Source organism: Procambarus clarkii, chromosome 7 (assembly GCF_040958095.1).
Source record: "Procambarus clarkii isolate CNS0578487 chromosome 7, FALCON_Pclarkii_2.0, whole genome shotgun sequence".
Taxonomy (NCBI): domain Eukaryota; kingdom Metazoa; phylum Arthropoda; class Malacostraca; order Decapoda; family Cambaridae; genus Procambarus; species Procambarus clarkii.
Genome location: NC_091156.1, coordinates 2,349,507 through 2,362,573, shown reverse-complemented (window position 1 = coordinate 2,362,573; position 13,067 = coordinate 2,349,507). Strand labels below are relative to the sequence as shown.

The 13,067-nt window shown below is 43.7% G+C and overlaps 1 protein-coding gene and 1 long non-coding RNA gene across 2 annotated transcripts in view; one reads left to right on the top strand and one right to left on the bottom strand.

Moving 5' to 3' along the window:
* The window catches only part of LOC138356261 (uncharacterized), a 127,603-nt gene extending 117,987 nt beyond the window's left edge, over positions 1 to 9,616 (top strand). The window contains exon 3 of the long non-coding RNA XR_011224338.1: positions 9,487 to 9,616. This is a non-coding gene — a long non-coding RNA (uncharacterized lncRNA). The remainder of the gene's footprint in view (positions 1 to 9,486) is intronic.
* Positions 1 to 13,067, bottom strand: part of LOC123761329 (rho guanine nucleotide exchange factor 10) — a 335,115-nt gene that overhangs the window by 138,985 nt on the left and 183,063 nt on the right. The window lies entirely within an intron of this gene.

Below are 13,067 nucleotides of genomic sequence, written 5' to 3'. Positions count from 1 at the left end.
GTATACACAAATAATCTTACAAAATACATACAGTGGGTTCGTGTAATATACTCTAAGTAAGGCCCAGGAAAACCCAGCACATTCTCTTGATTTGCCACTCCGTAACAAACTGCAACTGTTTTGATTAATCAGAAACGTAAGAGTGCAAGTAACCTGCTAACCTATCATGGCCTATGTTAACAAAACGTCAGTGTTACGGTGCTTTATTTTGTACTAATTAAAATCCATTACGTCAAAAAAACGACGTATTAGGCAAAATCCCGGGTTAATACACTCGTTTATAAAACAAAAAATTAACAGAATAAACCACCAGATGTTGAGCCATAAACACCCTGTTAAAAAAAAAAAAAAAAAAACAAATAAAACACGAGGCACATTGAGGTAAGACACAGGTGATCAGCTGACAAGTTCAGGCAGTTTCCATAGCAACAACTGGGTGCAATGTGTGTCTGCAATACAGGAAACACCCTGGAGACATCGTTAAGGTAAATTCTGGTTATAAAGTTCCTGTCAGGAGCCTTATTACACCACCCGCCGGGGACCACCCGCCAGGTCACGAGCAGGTGGCGCGGTGTCAACAAGGACACCTCGTGCATGTATAGGTCAACAGGTTAACCAGCACAACAGGTTAACTACCACGTCAACAGGTCAACAACCACAACAGGTCAACAACCACAACAGGTCAACAACCACGTCAACAGGTCAACAACCACAACAGGTCAACAACCACGTCAACAGGTCAACAACCACAACAGGTCAACAACCACGTCAACAGGTCAACTACCACAACAGGTCAACAACAACCACAACAGGTCAACAACCACGTCAACAGGTCAACAACCACAACAGGTCAACAACTACGTCAACAACCACAACAGGTCAACAACCACGTCAACAGGTCAACAACCACAACAGGTCAACAACCACAACAGGTCAACAACCACAACAGGTCAACCACCACAACAGGTCAACAACCACGTCAACAGGTCAACCACCACAACAGCACACAGGTAATAGACTAGGTTATAAACTTTACAGTATTAAGAAGAGTACCGCCATGGACTAACTGAACAAGCCTGCTTCAGGGGCGAAGAACAACACCAGAATCTATATACAGGTACGTTCCAGGTACGTGTCTTCAGGTCGAACGTATGAAATCTCAGCCTCCAAAGCAATAAATGGAATGCACTAGAAAGTGATGTGGTGGAGGCTGACTCCATACACAGTTTCAAATGTAGATATGATAGAGCCCAGTAAGCTCAGGAACCTGTACACCAGTTGATTGACAGTTGAGAGGCGGGACCAAAGAGCCAAAGCTCAACCGCCGCACGCACAATTAGATGAGTACACACATACACACAGACTCACATACTGTTACGTGCACTTAACCATCTAATAAATGAACTTAGAAAGATAATAACAGTAAACGAGGCGCTGGCAGCAAGACAAATAACTCGGCGAGGCATGAAACACAACACTTCTCCCTGGTTGGTCCCAAAAGACTCAATAACAATCCTTTTTCTATCTCATTAGGGGCCTCTTTTTTTTTATTCACCGCAGCCAACCAGCTGCCTCTATTTCCTCCCAGCCAATCACTTATTTTTATTTCTTGCTGGTCAATAAAATGTCTTGTCTTCAGCCAATCAGCTGAAGTAAAACAGTGAAGTAATGAGCATCCTCATTTCCTTGCACTCGTCGAGTAATCTGACCTTCACCACTCATAGGGCCTATTGCGACTGTGGATGTAAGGTGGTGAATATGGAATGGTGACTCCAAAAAATCCACGTTATCTATTTTTTATTTTGAAAGGAGATATATCTACATTTTGTTCCTGAAATCTCTCGCTTAGGCAAGGAGATCCTGTATGTTCCTTTACTGCCTATTCAACAACATATCTTCATTGATCAGACCACACACTAGAAGGTGAAGGGACGACGACGTTTCAGTCCGTCCTGCACCATTCTTGAGACTTGAGAATGGTCCAGGACGGACTGAAACGTCGTCGTCCCTTCACCTTCTAGTGTGTGGTCTGGTCAACTTACTTTAGCCACGTTATTGTGACTCATCGCCTGCAACATATCTTCATACTAAATTATAAGAAATTAACAACTATAATACATGCTAAGAAGCCTGTGTCTGGAACAGACTCTCCCTCCCCCCACCCTCACGTACCCGAGACACCGAGACAGCTGTCTGGGGCCAACTCCACTCGCCGGTCGACCAGCTGAACCGCTAGTTAAACTGCCGGCGATAGTTACATGCACATCAGCGCCACCTACACTAGGCCTGGCCGCCTATATAAGTAGCTCACCACGGACCAGATACACGGGAGACATCTCCCGTCACGCAGGGTGTCAGTTGCACCTCCACAGATCTCCAGTATCAGCTGTTGATACTGGTAATGGCTCAAAAGGGCCACCACTTACGGGCTATTCATGCCCGTGCCACCTTTTGGGTGGCTATCAATCAATCAATCGACCAGATCACAGCACCGTTCCTGCTCCAGGTAAGTCCACTACGGGCTCACCATAGCCCGTGCTACTTGGAACTTGTTCCAAGTATGTTGTATCCTGTAGCTTGTAATTTTGTTATATTATCCATAAATTTTCTTGTATATAGCTGGATAGGGGTTGCCGAATCGTTTTAGGTAAATTTTGTTCAATTACCAAGTTTGCTTCATTTAAACACCCCCATAAATAGGGTCTTCTTAGGCGAGTGGGTCCAATTTGGACATGGGTTTTACCTGTCTCATCCAGAAACTGTACTTCAGGCCCCTGTTCCATGTCCGGATATTACCTGAGTATGGTTTCCAGAGTTATGAGCAAGAATGTGAGAAACTTGAATAGCTAACCTATATAGAACACCGATAACTCCCACCTTATCCCATAGTATGACCAGGAACTGAGCAACCAGCTCAGTTCCAGCTCATCACACACCGCTCAGGCACCACCCTCAGTAATTTGTTGAGTTTCCGCTTGAAAATATCGACTGTGGTATCCTAATTTCTTACTGCAAGCAAACTGAACAACAGGCAAGAATGTCCAAGAAACTAAGACTGGATTCTCCAACTAGTGTTTATGACACAGCCTTGGCCACCATGCTGCTGTTCCCCTCTGGAGAGTCGCTAGTGTCACATGCTGGTAAGGAATGTGACCTTCAACTATTTCTTACGTGTAAATTCCTCTCTTCGCCTGCATTACAGAAAACGTTACCAGAGAGCTAGCTCTTAAGGGGGGATAACAGTATTTTGCAAGCTGCTCCAAAAGTAAACGATGTTGCTACCCTCTTTCATTTTTTAGGAAGATTCTTTTTAGCTGCTTTCAAAATGTAATAGCTGAATTCTACTCTAACGATCACAATTGTCTTGAATAATTATTTAATTGAATACACATCGGGTTCAAAAGTTTTTGGAAATAGTTATATTCACTTGTTAAACTTGTGTCCGGTTGTCATAGCAACCGGACAAAATAAGGCAACGGTAAAGTGACTGACGCAGCAGGAGGCCTTGTTCATTAACTAGACAAGGCTTCCTCAATCTCAGTTAACATAAAAAACTTTTCCATTGTCGGTGATCACATAACAAGGTTTTACAACCATGTTATGGTTGTAAAACGAGGAGTCCATCCCATCCTCCTAAAATGGTAGCACAAGGCTAACAGGCAGAGCATCAAGAGCTACTAGACCTCACTCTTCCCGCAGTCACGACCAAAGATCACATTCACTCCAAAACAAATATATCACTTGCGGGCTATTCATGTCCGTGCCACCTCTTGGGTGGCTTAATCTTCATCAATCAATCTTCCCGAAGTCATTGTTAGGTAAGCACCACAACCAGAGTTGACTAAGCTTCACAGTCGAGCACCAAGTGTCTTTCTACTCACACGTTCCACAATTTACTACAATTGAAGTATAATTTTTGCCCTGCCTCCCTGAACAAACAGCACCTAACAGATAAGACAGCCGCAAAGAACGCAAACATTCTTCAATTATTTAATGTTCCTTAAGTATCACACTGTATGCACAGCAGTAATATATCAGAAGACCATCTTACGTGGCGTTACTACGGTACGTGGCGTTACTATGGTCCGTGGCGTTACGACGGTACGTGACCATATTGGAACTTACTTTTCCCTCTCAATAATGTCTGTCCTCTCATTAATCTAAACTTGCGACTGTTTCCAGCCACTTTTATTAATTCCAGAGCTCATCATCCACTATTTTCAGTTACCAATGAACACTTTCTGCAATACCAAACACCTGTTATGTTCACGTGTGTCATTTCCAGCACTTGGATTAACTTTCTCTTCTTGTACTTGACCTCATTTATAGTTTATTAATCATCTTCAAACCCCAATAGATCTAAGGTTCGCAGATGCCAATATTTGCAAACGAGGAGTCACAATAACGTGGCTAAAATATGTTGACCAAACCACACACTAGAAACTGAAGGGACGACGACGTTTGGGTCCGTCCTTGACCATTCTCAAGTCGATTGTGACCTAGTAGCCACAATTGACATGAGAATGGTCCAGGACGGACCGAAACGTCGTCGTCCCTTCACTTTCTAGTGTGTGGTTTGGTCAACATGACAATATTTCCAGCGCTTCAGCAATCATCACTTTTTCCGGAGCATGAACCCGCCAACATTTCCAAAGCCAGTACAGGTAATGCTGAAAACTTAAACTATTGCAATTCTCGGTGTTTCCGGTGAGTGAAGTTGGTGACCGCTCCCAGGGCTGGCGGAGGCTGCAACAGTTAAAAGATATAACTTGAGATATCAAGTTGTCTCCTTGATATCTCCTGGGTCCCTGGGGGTGAATGGGCAGGGACTTTTATTGCCAGAAAGACAAGGGCGAGGAAAACTACAAAATATGGAGGACAATGAGAAAAATTTAGGACAAAAACATAGATAACAAAAATACAATCATATAAAAAAGATCCGTTGAAAAACCAGATAAATAAAAACAAATAAAAATAACAAGGAACTAGATATTTTTCACTGTAGCCGACCGAGCCATTCCCAGGCCGGTACATGGAACGGTGATGCAATGAGTATTGATACGCAGCGATTGCAGGGAGCTGTAATGAACGCAGAATAGGGATTATAATGAGTTTAGACTAGCCTAGCATAATGGGCAGAGACTAAGGTAACAAAGGGGAGGGAGAGGGGTAGAGACGGTGGGGGAGGGGACAGTGGCAGCATGGTAATCTACCTATCAGGCAAATACCGATAGGTAAATACTATCAGTTTTCTATAGGTAATGTAGGTAAAGGTGGTACTGATAACGGTAAGGATATTGCAGCCCGGATATTGGCAGCTTATGGTGATGTTGGTAATGGAGATATTGGTGGCAGTGATGGTGATACAGATCATGGTGGGGATAGTGAAGGTGGTGCAATAAGTACACTCAGAGACTAATGCATAAACTATTAAGAACCCAAGACTCTGCCTCTGAACATAGGGGACATAGTAGTGGTGATGGTTGTGGTTGTTGTTTTAAAAGTGGTGGTAGTTGTGAAAATGTATTGATATATAGGTGGTTTTGTCAATTGTAGTGGTTGACAGAGGTAGTGGTGTGATGAAACATTTATACGGTAAACATATCAAACAAATACGGCAAGTGTATTACATCTCCTTCACGATGATACGGACGAGAATTTTACAATAAAGACACTCTTTTTGTTGCAGGCGATGAGTCACAATAACGTGGCTGAAGTATGTTGACCAATCCACACTAGAAAATGAAGGGACGACGACGTTTCGGTCCGTTGTTACAGGGACAGACGTTGTGACAGTCTGTCACGGACTGTCTATCCGTCGTCAGTTACCACAATCGACTTGAGAATGGTCCAGGACTGACCGAAACGTCGTCGTCCCTTCATTTGCTAGTGTGTGGATTGATCAATACTCTTTTTGTTTGTGTCTTTTATCTCCTTTCGTGGAAGAACGTACCCAGATCAATCCCTACAAGCATCCTCGTCATCCTTAAACTTAGATATGCAAATCAGGTGTGGCGCAAGTGATGACTCGATGACCCCGGGTGTGAAAACAAGCCAGCAGGCACAGCCACATGGATCACGCTCCAACAAAAATTTGGTTTCTTGACGAGTCTTGTCAGGTTTATTTATAGGCTGAGTACTGTGACTTGTTGCACTGGAGGGAATACAATGATCACTGTTATATAGTCTGTCAGTCTGCTCAGTTACCTATATATATATATATATATATATATATATATATATATATATATATATATATATATATATATATATATATATATATATATATATATATATTATTAAATATGACCGAAAAAGTAAGATTAATAATTCTAACACGAATTTTCTCAATCTTCCGTACATTTCTTTTCACTGTTGGAGGTAAATCAAAAATCAATTCTCCAAAATTCATTTTTATTTCTAGTCTGACGCGACACGAGCGCGTTTCGTAAAACTTATTACATTTTCAAAGACTTTAGTTCACAAATAAACAACTGAATAGAAATTTACGCATCTCCGATTATATATCTACCTTTGAGTGAGGTGGAAGGGGTGATGTGGCATTAACACAAGACAGAACAAGATGTGGCATTAATAGGGTATTAATTTCATCAACACAAGACAGAACAAGATGGTATTAATAGGGTATTAATTTCATCAACACAAGACAGAACACGAAACAATGGATATTGAATAGAAGTGTTTGTAGAAAGCCTATTGGTCCATATTTCTTGATGCTTCTATATTGGAGCGGAGTCTTGAGGTGGGTAGAATATAGTTGTGCAATAATTGGCTGTTGATTGCTGGTGTTGACTTCTTGATGTGTAGTGCCTCGCAAACGTCAAGCCGCCTGCTATCGCTGTATCTATCGATGATTTCTGTGTTGTTTACTAGGATTTCTCTGGCGATGGTTTGGTTGTGGGAAGAGATTATATGTTCCTTAATGGAGCCCTGTTGCTTATGCATCGTTAAACGCCTAGAAAGAGATGTTGTTGTCTTGCCTATATACTGGGTTTTTTGGAGCTTACAGTCCCCAAGAGGGCATTTGAAGGCATAGACGACGTTAGTCTCTTTTAAAGCGTTCTGTTTTGTGTCTGGAGAGTTTCTCATAAGTAGGCTGGCCGTTTTTCTGGTTTTATAGTAAATCGTCAGTTGTATCCTCTGATTTTTGTCTGTAGGGATAACGTTTCTATTAACAATATCTTTCAGGACCCTTTCCTCCGTTTTATGAGCTGTGGAAAAGAAGTTCCTGTAAAATAGTCTAATAGGGGGTATAGGTGTTGTGTTAGTTGTCTCTTCAAGACAACTAACACAACACCTATATCATTGATATATCATACTAATTCCGGGTTTTCTTTATTAATTCCAGTTAACCTTTATTTTTTTAGTGTATTTCTATTTGTGTTATAATTTTTATTTCAAACCTTTCTCTTTTTCATTTAATTTCTTTCCCATTCTTAACAAAATCTGTTCCTTCTTGCACATTTCGCCTCACCTTTCCAGACGTTGTTGGGTTACGAGGGCCGCAAGACACCGCAGGGAGAGGTGGGTGACATCATCCCTGCCCCACCTGTCTGCCCACACACCAGGTGAAGGTTTACACCTCCCCCACACTACCCCTCCCTTCACCCTCCCCCACCTTACCTTCACCTCGCCCTCACCTGCACACCTCTCGCCCACTCTTTTCCCCATCCACCCGTCGCTTTTTGTGCTTCAGTTTGCTTGTTCTTATATTCTGCCTGCTTTCTGTATATATTTTAAAGGACTTAATTGAAATCCTCAGATTAGGCAAAATTGTAATTGATTTTGTCAATAAAGATGTTAATAATAATCTGTATATACTGTATCTTCATAAGATATATATACAGGAGGTATATATACCTCTATGGAAGGTATATACCTATAGAAGGTATAATAATTTATTCTGTACCTTTGTAGACTCGCCTTCAGCTTACCTCACTTGCCTCCTGTCTGCTTACTGGAGGGTCAGGTCCCAAATCTACACAGTAAAATAACAACGTACTGGAGTGAACGATATGGAAGAAAATGCAAGATTGAACCAGTGAAGAGCAGAGGTGCCATAGGCACAATCAGAGAGCACTGTATAAACATCAGAGGTCCGCGGTTGTTCAACGTCCTCCCAGCGAGCATAAGAAATATTGCCGGAACAACCGTGGACATCTTCAAGAGAAAACTGGACGGTTTTCTAAGAGAAGTTCCGGATCAGCCGGGCTGTGGTGGGTACGTGGCCCTGCGGGCCGCTCCAAGCAACAGCCTGGTGGACCAAACTCTCACAAGTCGAGCCTGGCCTCGGGCCGGGCTTGGGGAGTAGAAGAACTCCCAGAACCCCATCAACCAGGTATCAACCAGGTACTAGGAGTCCCATACTCCTAGTAAGGTTCCATCTTACTAGGAACCTCACTAGAAGTAAGCAGGGAGACGAGGATGCAGGGTCAAAGGTGCGGAGCAAACTATGTATCCCACCCGGTTTACATCTCTCAAGCAGCACTAATACTGCCTCAGATTTCCCTTCAGTACACTTCTCTGCGTTCCCGAGGGCTTTCATTTGCCTTATACCAACGGTACGTAGCTTATCACTTCAACACCAAAGGCGCACATAAACAGGTCAACAATGGCAACATGCTGGAAACTGGCAAACAATGGAACGATGCTGCATACAGCCTAGAATATGCAGCACCGTCTTGGAATACGCACGTTATGATACAATGCCAAAACGTAAAATGTGTGGTTTGCCACAAAATTAGTGCCAGACCCAGAGTAACCTTCTGGTTACTCAAGCTACGAGAATAGGTTAGGTTATAGCAACAGAATCTCACATCCCAAGTGAGATATGATCACCACATACTGTGAGTAGGTGAGGCGAACGCGAACAGTCTAGTTAAATAGAAAATAAGACAAGAGGACAGGCCCCACTCCTGTGCCAGGTAAGTCCAATACGGGCTCACCATAGCCCGTGCTACTTGGAACTTTTGGTTCCCAGTAGCTGAATCTATAACAACAACAAGGACATAATTGGAGGCTGGTAACCCAAATGAGTCGAAGGAATATAAGGAAATACTCGTATCCTTTATGGGTGTCAGGTGGAATGCACCGAGGGGGAAGAAGTCGTGGAAGCCACCTCCCTCCACAACTTTAAGGCTAGATTCGACAAAGAAACATTCAAGCCTTACGAGAGTAAAATAAACATGTAAGCTGTTCAACAAGACTAGTAAGTGGGGCATGAAGAGCCAGACTGGACTTCCCACAGTCAGTGATAGGTAAGTACCCCTCCCCCTCCCCCTCCGCCCCTGCACTATTAAGCCGACGCCCACCCGTGCCCCCCCCCCCAACACCCCCTACCTCCTCGTACCTGGCAGGCTCCTACCTGCCCTTCCTCTTCACAACACTCACCCCCAAGGCCTTCAACAGCCACTTTGAAGATAAAGTAGAAATATGTCGCCACTCTCAGCATCTTTTAACATTCAGGTCCGACATCTGGTAGAGCAACGAGCTGATGAGACGGCGCGTCTCTCGCCACCAGGAGCAGGAGCAGCAGCTGGAGCAGCAGCAGCAGCAGAAGTAGGAGGAGGAGCAGCAGCAGCAGCAGCAGCAGCAGCTGCAGTAGTCAGTGAGTAGTGGCCGGGGATCTAGAGGATGCGTCCATAGGAGGGCTACAGCTGACCCCCCACCTTCACCTCACCAACACAAAACATTATAAATTCTGTCCTCCTTACAGCGTCCCGTAAGGTTTACGGGCTCACCATAGCCCGTGCTACTTGGAACTTTCCGTCCCAAGTAGCTGAATCTAAAACAACAATCTCATTATATATTGTTATACTGTCCTAATCTCCTTTCCGAACTAGGAATATTGCTGCTTGATTTTTTATTTGTTGCCGCCGGAGGCGGCTAGTTTATTGTGCACCCCATACCCATTCTGTGAGAGGTAGCGCAAAAAGCATTACAGAGGGCACAAAAGGTCTTTATCAGACCTCAACTTAGATTATTACATAAACAATTTCATCTTGCTCTCCTTATTTGACATCCGGCTCTATTTACTGTCCTTTCTCACACTTCCCATTCCACCTTGTCATCTGTTCCTGCCTCCCTATCCCATCCCAGTCGCATCAAACACCTTCCCGTCCCTCTCTATAGTACTCACAACCCACCTCGGAACATTACCTGTTCCTCTCCCTCACCATACAGAGTCAACTTCCGTATCTCGTGCCCTCACACCTGCCTTCCCTAACTGATCGTCATTACATCGGCTGCAGAACCCACTCCAGGTACAATCCAGGTCCACGTGCAACCTACCAACCAGTTTGTTCCCAACACTACAATCGCCATCTTTAGTTGATTATTAAAATAAATCACTGAACTCACTGAACTCAATGTATAACAGATCTCTAACACTGTCCATGGAGGACAAAAGAAAATGTATATATGCTAGTTACCATTGTAAATGTGTGGCCACGTCTGTGGTAAGAACAAATATCTTGTGCGTGCTTTACTCTGAACGGACCGTGTGCAGCTTCCTGACCTCCCTCTCATGTCCTCAAATTCACTGCAGTATACACTTTGTCTACAATTCAATGCAGCCCAGAGGTTGTCTCTAAGCAGATCTCGTTCCACATGTACACTGCTTTCACTGCACCAGTCACTTTCTTTCTCCTGACTCACTCTACTTTCAACCACTTCTACTAGTTTTCCATTAAAATTAATTTCACACTAGTAATGTCCTTCACGTTTCACCATCATTAGTATTGTACACATTCTTAATGAGGAATATTCTCTCACGTATCAACACAAGCTTACAGACAATCTACAGTATATCTCTTATCTGGTGCAAGAACTTTATTATTACATATGGCATTAGCTACTCGACGAACTCCCTTCATATAGCTGCTTCTGGGTTGACGATTTGGTCAACCAGGGTGTTGGACGCTGCTGCTTGCTGTTTGACGTATAAATCACAGTCCGGTTGATCAAGTACTCCCTGGAGGTATTTAACAACTTCCCACTTGAAGCTCAAAAGAGGTCGGTTATGACCCATATATTTAGAGCAACAAAAAGCCTTGGGTTTATAATATTTATGTGATTGTCTTTAAGAGTGCCCGTTGCGCCTTACTTCCCAACGGGACTATTTGATATATTCTGCCATGCCCCCGGTCTCTTGAGGAAGTACTTCAGTGTACAGATTGGGAACCAGTTCCGTTAACATTTTCCAGGTGTAAATTATGATGTAACCGTCTCAGCCACACCCATCCCTCTCCCTTGTCTCACTTCTAGATCCATATCATTTACCCTGGCCCCTTTCCTTAGTCTCCCCTTCCATTCTCCTCCTGCATTTCCCTCCCTCTACCCTCCTGCATGCCCCCTTCCCCCTCCTCCTGACTTCTCCTTCACCCCAGCATGCGTCAGAGGTGAGGGTGGGCTCCCCTGACCCCAAGCAAACACGGAAGATTGCACAAAAGACCTGGGTGGTAAGCCCCTGGTCATAAAACCCACATTAAGCAGACGTTCACGACGTACACCTTCTTGAAACACAGGGCTGAGTTGCTCATCACTCCTACGTCAATATCATCAACGTTTTAATCTCATTGTCCTCTATTCTACTCTCCTCCCTCCCTTTTACCATGCCTCTCTTCCACATCTCTCTCTCTTTTATCTCCAACCACTTGGGGTGGAGGGGTGAGCGACTGTCTCACTTCATGCAGGTCGGTGTTCAATCCCTCGACCGTCTAAGTGGCTGGGCACCATTCCTTCCCCCGTCCTATCCCAAATCCTTATCCTGAGTCCACCAAGTGCTATACAGTCGTAATGGGTGGGTGCTTTCTGCTGATAGTTTCCTTCCCTTCTCTTTTCTTTTACACTCCTTTCAAGTAGACATGAAAACACAAGACATGGAGGGCACAGCAAGGCTCAAGAATTGCATCTTTTCTGTTAGGACTATACAATGCTGACGACGTGACCAAGGCTGTAGACACCAACTATGTTTGTGGACGAGGCTAAATTAGTCAAATGAGTCAATAAAGAAGAAAAAATAGAGAGTCGGTGCATTGTACTTTGAATGCAACCGAAAAAATATAAAAATCTACAAGGCTGACTTGTGGAGTGGCCACCAGGCATCAACCCAAGGAAATGCAAGGTAATGTGTGACTACAAGCAAGACCTCAAAGCGGACTGACAGAGCATCCTGTACTCACGATTTGTCACTCCATAAAAAAAAATGCAGCTGTTTTGCCTAACAAAGCAAGACCACCTATATAAACAGCTGAATACAACGAGGGAAATGATAGTTCCCGAGCCAGAAAGGGAACCCCATTTAAGGCAGGGAAAAAGGCTGACCTCAAGACTGGGCGGAGAACATTTCCTGTCACGACCCATTCAAATAAACACCTAAATTGTTGAGTACACTTTATATCCCTTAAAATGTTATCCAGATTCTAACTGTTCTGCATTTGTGACTAACATGACTGTGTTCTTCACACATAAGGTCTTCGGACATGATCACCTTCAGGTCCTTCACATGTTTCGCCCACTCTATAGTATAGTTTATCTGCCTTGTATATGGTTCCACCCTAATTTTTTCCACAGCGAAGAAGCTGGAATTATTTTTTCTGAGGTCGACTGGAAGGCTTGGTAGACATTAGCCTGAAGGTGAGACGTTTCCTCCATAGATGCTCATCTCGACACTCCAGTGTACTCATCTAGTTGAGCATTTTTTTTTAATTTGGCCCCGAGGGGCGAGTTTATTGGGCAGCGCCACTCATCCTGTGAGTGGACATACCGCCATAGCAGCATGTACAACACTCCCCAATAGGAAGAAAACCAATATAGTACTAATACCTTTCGACAAAAGGTGTATAATAGTCCACTGAAAGGTATAGGTGTAATATGTACACTAAGAAGAAAGAAGAAACTATCAGGGGAAAGCACCAAGCCATTACGACTATATAGCATTGGGAAGGGGGTCAGGATAAGGATTTGGGATAGGACGGGGATTTAGAATGGTCCTAAACCACTTGAAAGGTCGGGGATTGAACGCCGACCTGCATGAAGGAAGACCG